Raw genomic sequence first — 9437 nt, forward strand, 5'->3', positions numbered from 1 at the left:
CTCAGCACTAGATCTGGGGCAGAGAGGTCCTGGGTGAGGTCTGCCACAGAGGCAGCCCAGATCTCAGGTGGCAGCGTAGCCACCTCAGTCCCTGCAGCCACAACTCCCCAACCTCCAGGCCCAGCCCACTCCATGCCACAGTCTTACACTAGATCTGGGATAAACACAATAGGGACACAATCTTGGGCTGCCTCTGAGTGGAGCTGTAGATGCCTACACAGGTGGAACATAGGTCCTCTGTAACCACACAGGCCTCACTTCAACACTCACTTCCTTTGGGGCAGGGCATGTACTCAAGGACAACAGAGGCTGATCAAACCCAATCCTCAAGGCTTCTACTCCAACAGGGGAGCACACCCTGCCCCTGACAGGGCCATGACATGGAGCAGAGAGGGACCCCCACCTCACATCCAGCACAGGCTCTAGATACTACACCACCATCCACACCCTGCTGTCAAGGGGATAATGGCCAGCACACACTGAGAAAAAGCCTGGCTGGCATTCATCCTGAAACTAGCCCTCACACCAAAAATATTAGACTCATGGAAGCTACACAGGGACACTCCCAAATAAACATTCAAGATCACAGTTGATAACTGTTTCTCCTAAAATCATAGAGACAGAGAAATTTAAGTAAAATGAAAAGGAAGAGGATCTACTCCCAATTAAAAGAACAAGAGAATTCTCCTGAAAGAACAAATAATGAAACAGACCTCACCAGTCTACTAGACCTGGAATTCAAAAAGGAGGTAATAAACTCAAGAAAAGTTATTTATGACAAACCCACAGCCAATATAATATGGTGAAAAGCTGAAAGCCTTCCCACTAAAACCTGGAACAAAACAAGGATGCCCACTAACCTTTTCTATTCAATATAGTATTAGAAGCCCTAGCCACAGCAATCAGACAAGAAAAAGAAATAAAAGGTATTCAAATTGGAAGGGAAGATGTAAAATTGTCACTATATGCAGATGATATGATACTATATATAGAAAACCCTAAAGACACCACACAAAAACTACTAGAACTGATAAACATATTCAACAAGTTAGCAGGATACAAGATTAACATACAGAAGTTGGTTGCATTTCTTTACACCAACAATGAAATATCAGAAAGGGAATACATAAAAAACTATACCTTTTAAAATCACAACCCAAACAACAAACTACTTAGGAACAAACCTCACCAAGGAGGTGAAAGACTTCTACTCTGAGAACTATAAAACATTAATAAAGTAAATTGAAGATGATTCAAAGAAATGGAAAGATATCCCATGCTGTCTGATTGGAAGAATTAATATTGTTAAAATGGCCATACTACCCAAGCAATCTACAGATTTAATGCGATCCCTATCAAATTACCCATGACATTTTTCACATAATTAGGACAAATAATCCTAACATATATATGGAACCACAAAAGACCCAGAATTGCCAAAGCAACTCTGAGGAAAAAGAATAAAGTTGGAAGCACAACCCTCCCAGACTTCAGACAATACTACAAACTGACAGTAGTCAAAACTGCATCGTATTGGCACAAAAACAGACACATGGATCAATGGAACAAAATAGAGAGCCTGGAAATAAACCCACACACCCATGGTCAATTAATCTTTGACAAAGGAGGCAGGAATATACAATGGGAAAAAGACAGTCTCTTCAGCAAGTGGTGCTGGGAAAGTTGTCCAGCTGCATGTAAATCAATGAAGTTAGAACACACCCTCTTACTATACACAAAAATAAACTCAAAATGCCTTAAAGACTTAAACATAAGACATAACACCATAACACTCCTAGAATAGAACATAGGCAAAACATTCTCTGACATAAATCGTACCAATGTTTTCTTAGGTCAGTCTCCCAATAGAACTAAAAACAAAAATAAACAAATGGGATCTAATCAAACTTTCAAGCTTTTGCACAACAAAGGAAACCATATACAAAATGAAAGGACAACCTACAGAATGGGAGAAAATATTTGCAAACAATGCAACTGACATGGGCTTAATTTCCAAAATATACAAACAGCTCCTATAACTCAATAATAAAAAAACAAATAACCCAATCAAAAAATGGGCATAAGACCTTAATAGACATGTCTCCTAAGAAGACATACAGATGGCCAATAAGCACATGAAAAAATACTCAACATTGCTGATTATTAGAGAAATGCAAATCAAAACTACAATGTGGTACCACCTCACACCAATCAGAATGGCCATCATTAAAAAGTCTACCAATAACAAATGCTGGAGAGGGTGTGGAGAAAAGGGAACCCTCTTACACTGTTGGTGGAAATGTAAGTTGGTGCAGCCACTATGGAGAACAGTATGGAGTTTCCTTAGAAAACTAAAAATAGGATTACCATATGATCCAGCAACTCCACTCCTGGGCATATATCTGGACAAAACTACAACTCAAAAAGATACAGGCACCCCTATCTTCATAGCAGCACTATTCTCAATAGCCAACATATGGAAACAACGTAAATGTCCATCGACAGATGAATGGATAAAGAAGATGTGATGTACACACACACACACACACACACACACACACACACACACACACACACACAATGGAATACTACTCAGCCATAAAAAAGAACAAAATAATGTCATTTGAAGCAACATGGATGCAACTAGAGATGATCATACTAAGTGAAGTAAGTCAGGAAGAGAAAGACAAATACCATATGATACCACTTATATGTGGAATCTAAAATATGACACAAATGAACCTATCTATGGAACAGACTCACAGACATAGAAAACAAACTGGTGGTTGCCAAGGGGGAGGGGGTTGGTGGAGGTATGGAGTGGAAGGTTGAGGTTAGAGATGTAAGCTTTTACATGTAGAATGGATAAACAACAAAGTCCTACTGTATAGCCCAGAGAACTATATTCAATATCCTATTATAAACCATAATGGAAAATATATAAAAAAGAATGTATATCTATGTATAACAATCACTCTTCTGTACAGCAGTAATTAACACAACATTGTAGATCAACTATACTTCAATAAAAAAGGAGGCAATAAAAATGCTAACTGAATTTTAAAAAATGATCAACAGAAATGCAGGTCACTGTAACAAGGACCTAGAAACTATAAAGATAAACCAATCAAAAATAGACAATTCAATTGCCGAGATAAAAATCCAATCTAGAAGCAGTGAATAGCAGACTAAATGACATAGAAGAATGAATAAGTGATCTGGAAGATAGAATAATGGAAATCAACCAATCAGAAGAGGAGACAGAAAGACAAATGAAAAAAAAGAAGTGAAGGCAACATACAAGATCTATGGGACTATAGGAAATGTGCCAACCTTCACATAATAGGGATTCCAGAAGGAGACGAAAGAGAAAAGGGGATTGAAAATGTATTTGAAGAAATTATGGCTTAAAATTTTCCAAACCTAAGAAGGAAACAGAAATCCAGATACAGAAAGTACTGAGGAACCCAAACAAGATGAACCCAAACAGATTCACATCAAGACATATCATACTTAAAATGGCAAAAGTTAAAGAGAGGATTCTAAATGCAGCAAGAGAAAAACAAACAGTCAATTACAAGGAAACCTCCATAAGGCTGTCAGATGATTTCTCTATAGAAACTTTGCAGGCCAGAAGGAGTGGCATAATATATTCAAAGTCCAGAAAGGGAAAAACCTTCAACCTAGGATACTATAGCCAGCAAAATTATCATTTAGTATAGATGGAGAGATAAAGAGTTTCTCAGGCAAGTAAAAACTAAAAGAATTCAGCAATATTGAACCTACTCCAAAAGGAATACTGAAGGGTCTTCTCTAAATAGAAAAGAAGCAAGAATCTATAGAAAAGGAAAATCACAATAGGAAAGGTATATATAAAAGACTGAAGATCACTTAAATAAGCCAGTAGAGATTTAAATTTTTTTAAATTACAAATACAAATCACAGTAAGAAGATAAGCACAAAGATGTAAAATAGGACATCAAAGTCACAAAATGTCAGGGAGGGGATTATAAAAATGTAGATCTTTTAGAATGTATTTGAACTAGTATGATTTCCAGTTTAAAGCAAGTAGATACAGTTATGGGTCAACATACTTGAAAACCAGGGTAACCACAAATAAAAAATATACAATAGATTCACAAAAATTAGTAAGAAAGGAACTCAAGCATACTATAAAAGAAAATAAACCACAAAGGAAAAACCAAAAGAAGAAATGAACAAAACTACAAAAACAACTGAAAAACATGGATTAAAATGGCAATGAGTACATACCTATTAATAATAACTTTGTCAATGGACTAAAAGCTCCAATGAAAAAACAGAGTGGCAGATTGGATTTAAAAAAAAAGAACTACAATATTCTGCCTATGAAAGACACTTGAGGGTAAAAGACACGTAGACTAAAAGTAAGGGAATGGAAAAAGATATTTCCATGCAAATAGAAACAACAAGAAAGTGGGGGTAGCAAAACTCATATGAGACACAATAAACTTTAAAACAAAGTCCATAAAAAATGACAAAGAAGGATACTATATGATGATAATGGGATCAATACTAGAACATATTTCACTCATTAACATATATGCACTCAATATAGGAGCACCTAAATACATAAAACAAATACTAACAGACATAAAGGGAGAAACTGACAGGAATACAATAACAGTAGAAACTTTTAACACTCCACTGACATCAATGGACAGATCTTCCAGACAAAATCAATCAGGCAACAGAGGTCCTAAATGACACAATAGACCAGTTAGAGTTAACTGATACCTACAGGACACTACATCCAAAAACCCCAGAATACACATTCTTTTCAATTGTGTGAGGAATGTTCCCTGGGATACATCACATACTAGGTCACAAAACAAGCCTCGACAAATTTAAGAGGATAGAAATTATTTCAAGCAACTTTTCTGACCACAAGGTTATGAAACTAGAAATCAATCACAGAAAGAAAAATGGGAAAATGATAAACACATGGAGACTAAACAACACACTACTAAAAACCAATGGGTGAAAGATGAAATCAAAAGAAGAAATCAAAAACTATCTGGAAACAAATGAAAATGAAAACAAAACCTTTCAACAATCTATGGGATGCAACAAAAGCAGTTCTAAGAGGGAAATTCATAATGATACAGGCCTCACTCAAGAAACATTAAAAAAATCTCAAACAACCTAACCTAAACTCCTAAAAGAATTAGAACAAGAAGAACAAATAAAACCCAAAGTCAGCAGAAGGAAGGAAATAATAAAGGTCAGAGAGGAAATAGAGATTAAAAACAAAATGAATAAAACCAAGAGCTGGTTCTTTGAAAAGGTAAACAAAATCAACATATCTCTAGCCAGGCTCACCAAGAAGAAAAGAGAAAGGACTCAAATAAAAAATAATAAATGAAAGAGGAGAAATAATAACCGATAACACATAAAAACAAAAAATCATAAGAGAATACTATGAACAGTTATATGCTAAAAAATTGGACAACCTAGAAGAAATGGACAAGATTATAGAAGTGCACAGCCTGCAAAAACTGAGTCAAGACCAAACATAATTTGAAGAGACAAATCACTAGAAGTGAAATGGAATCTGTAATTTTAAAAAATTCCCTTCAAACAGAAGTTCAGGACTGAACAGCTTTATTGAGAATTCCTCCAAACATACAAAGAAAAACTTATAACTATCCTTCTGAAATTATTCCAAAAGCTTGAAGATGAGGGAACACTCCCAAATTCATTCTACGAAGGCACTATCACCCTGATACAAAAATCAGATAAAACACTACAAAAATTAAATTACTCAGATATTTGGTTAAGATAGCGGAAGAGTAAGATGCGGAGATCACCTTCCTCCCCACAGATACATCAGAAGTACATCTACACGTGGAACAACTCCTACAGAACACCTCCTGAATGCTGGCAGAAGACCTCAGACCTCCCAAAAGGCAAGAAACTCCCCACGTACCTGCATAGGGCAAAAGAAAAAAGAATAAACAGAGACAAAAGGATAGGGACGGGACCTGTACCAGTGGGAGGGAGCTGTGAAGGAGGAAAGGTTGCCACACACTAGGAAGCTCCTTCGCGGGCGGAGACTGCGGGTGGCGGAGGGGGAAGCTTCGGAGCCGCGGAGGCGAGCACAGCAACAGGGGTGCGGAGGGCAAAGCGGGGAGATTCCCGCACAGAGGATCGGTGCCAACCGGCACTCACCAGCCAGAGAGGCTTGTCTGCTCCCCCGCCGGGGCGGTCGGGGCTGCGAGCTGAGGCTCAGGCTTCGGTTGGAGCGCCGGGAGAGGGCTGGGATTGGCGGCGTGAACACAACTTGCAGGGGTTAGTGCACCACGGCTAGCCAGGAGGGAGTCCGGGGAAAATGTCTGGACCTGCCGAAGAGGCAAGAGACTTTTTCTTCCCTCTTTATTTCCTGGTGCGCGAGGAGAGGGGATTAAGAACGCTGCTTAAAGGAGCTTAAAGGCGCGAGCAGCGGCTAAAAGCGCGGACCCCAGAGACGGGCATGAGACACTAAGGCTGCAACTGCCGCCACCAAGAAGCCTGTGTGCGAACACAGGTCACTCTCCACAGCCCCCTTCCGGGGAGCCTGTGCAGCCCACCACTTCCAGCGTCCTGTGATCCAGGGAAAACCTCCCCGGGAGAACGTTCGGCGCGCCTCAGGCTGGTGCAGCGTCATTCCAGCCTCTGCCGCCACAGGCTCGCCCCGCACTCAGTATCCCTCCCTCCCCCCGGCCTGAGTGAGCCAGAGCCCCCGAAGCAGCTGCTCCTTTAACCCCGTCCTGTCTGAGCGAAGAACAGACGCCCTCCAGCGACCTACACGCAGAGGCGGGACCAAATCCAAAGCTGAGCCCCGGGAGCTGTGCGAACAAAGAAGAGAAAGGGAAACCTCTCCCAGCAGCCTCAGAAGCAGCGGATTAAAGCTCCACAATCAACTTGATGTACCCTGCATCTGTGGAATACCTGAATAGACAACGAATCATCCCAAATTGAGGAGGTGGACTTTGAGAGCAAGATTTATGATTTTTTCCCCTTTTCCTCTTTTTGTGAGTGTGTATGTGTATGCTTCTGTGTGAGATTTTGTCTGTATAGCTTTGCTTCCACCATTTGTCCTAGGGTTCTATCCATCCATTTTTTTTCTTAATAATTATTTTAATAAATTTATTTTATTTTATCTTATTTTATTTTACTTTATCTTCTTTCTTTCTTTCTTTTTTCCTTCCTTCCCTCCTTCCTTCCTTCCTTCCTCCCTCCTTTCTTTCTTTCTTTCTACTTCTACTAATTCTTTCTTTCTACTTTTTCTCCCTTTTATTCTGAGCTGTGTGGATGAAAGGCTCTTGGTGCTGCAGCCAGGAGTCAGTGCTGTGCCTCTGAGGTGGGAGAGCCAACTTCAGGACACTGGTCCACAAAACACCTCCCAGCTCCACATAATATCAAACGGCAAAAATCTCCCAGAGATCTCCATGTCAACAACAGCAGCCAGCTTCACTCAACGACCAGCAAGCTACAGTGCTGGATACCCTATGCCAAACAACTAGCAAGACAGGAACACAACCCCACCCATTAGAAGAGGGGCTGCCTAAAATCATAATAAATCCACAGACACCCCAAAACACACCAACAGACATGGACTTGCCCACCAGAAAGACAAGATCCAGGCTCATCCACGAGAACACAGGCACTAGTTCCCTCCACCAGGAAGCCTACACAACCCACTGAACCAACCTTAGCCACTGGGGACAGACACCAAAAACAACGGCAACTACGAACCTGCAGGCTGCAAAGAGGAGACCCCAAACACAGTAAGATAAGCAAAAGGAGAAGACAGAAAAACACACAGCAGTTGAAGGAGCAAGATAAAACCCCACCAGACCTAACAAATGAAGAGGAAATAGGCAGTCTACCTGAAAAAGAATTCAGAATAATGATAGTAAAGATGATCCAAAATCTTGGAAATAGAATAGACAAAATGCAAGAAACATTTAACAAGGAACTACAAGAACTAAAGATGAAACAAGCAATGATGAACAACACAATAAATGAAATGAAAAAGATGGGATCAATAGCAGAATAACTGAGGCAGAAGAACGGATAAGTGACCTGGAAGATAAAATAGTGGAAATAACTACTGCAGAGCAGAATAAAGAAAAAAAGAATGAAAAGAACTGAGGACAGTCTCAGAGACCTCTGGGACAACATTAAATGCACCAACATTCGAATTATAGGGGTTCCAGAAGAAGAGAAAAAGAAAGGAACTGAGAAAATATTTGAAGAGATTATAGTTGAAAACTTCCCTAATATGGGAAATGAAATAATTAATCAAGTCCAGGAAGCACAGAGAGTCCCATACAGGATAAATCCAAGGAGAAATACGCCAAGACACATATTAATCAAACTGTCAAAAATTAAATACAAAGAAAACATATTAAAAGCAGCAAGGGAAAAACAGCAAATAACATACAAGGGAATCCCCATAAGGTTAACCGCTGATCTTTCAGCAGAAACTCTGCAAGCCAGAAGGGACAGGCAGGACATATTTAAAGTGATGAAGGAGAAAAACCTGCAACAAAGATTCCTCTACCCAGCAAGGATCTCATTCAGATTTGATGGAGAAATTAAAACCTTTACAGACAAGCAAAAGCTGAGAGAGTTCAGCATCACCAAACCAGCCTTACAACAACTGCTAAAGGAAATTCTCTAGGCAAGAAACACAAGAGAAGGAAAAGACCTACAATAACGAACCCAAAACAATTAAGAAAATGGGAATAGGAACATACATATAGATAATTACTTAAATGTAAATGGACTAAATGCTCCCACCAAAAGACACAGATTGGCTGAATGGATACAAAAACAAGACCCTTATATATGCTGTCTACAAGAGACCCACTTCAGACCTAGAGATACATACAGACTGAAAGTAAGGGGATGGAAAAAGATATTCCATGCAAATGGAAACCAAAAGAAAGCTGGAGTAGCAATTCTCATATGAGACAAATAGACTTTAAAATAAAGACTATTAGGGCTTCCCTGGTGGCGCAGTGGTTGAGCGTCTGCCTGCCGATGCAGGGGACATGGGTTCATGCCCCGGTCCGGGAAGATCCCACATGCCGCGGAGCGGCTGGGCCCGTGAGCCATGGCTGCTGAGCCTGCGCATCTGGAGCCTGTGCTCCGCAACGGGAGAGACCACAACAGTGAGAGGCCCGCGTACCGCAAAAAAAAAAAAAAAAAAAAATAAAGACTATTAGAAGAGACAAAGAAGGACATCACATAATGATCAAGGGATTGATCCAAGAAGAAGATATAACAATTGTAAATATTTATGCACCCAACATAGGAGCACCTCAATACATAAGGCAAATACTAACAGCCATAAAAGGGGAAATCGACAGTAACACATTCATAGTAGGGGAATTTAACACCCCACTTTC

Source organism: Phocoena phocoena, chromosome 1 (assembly GCF_963924675.1).
Source record: "Phocoena phocoena chromosome 1, mPhoPho1.1, whole genome shotgun sequence".
In the NCBI taxonomy this organism is placed as follows: Eukaryota; Metazoa; Chordata; class Mammalia; order Artiodactyla; family Phocoenidae; genus Phocoena; species Phocoena phocoena.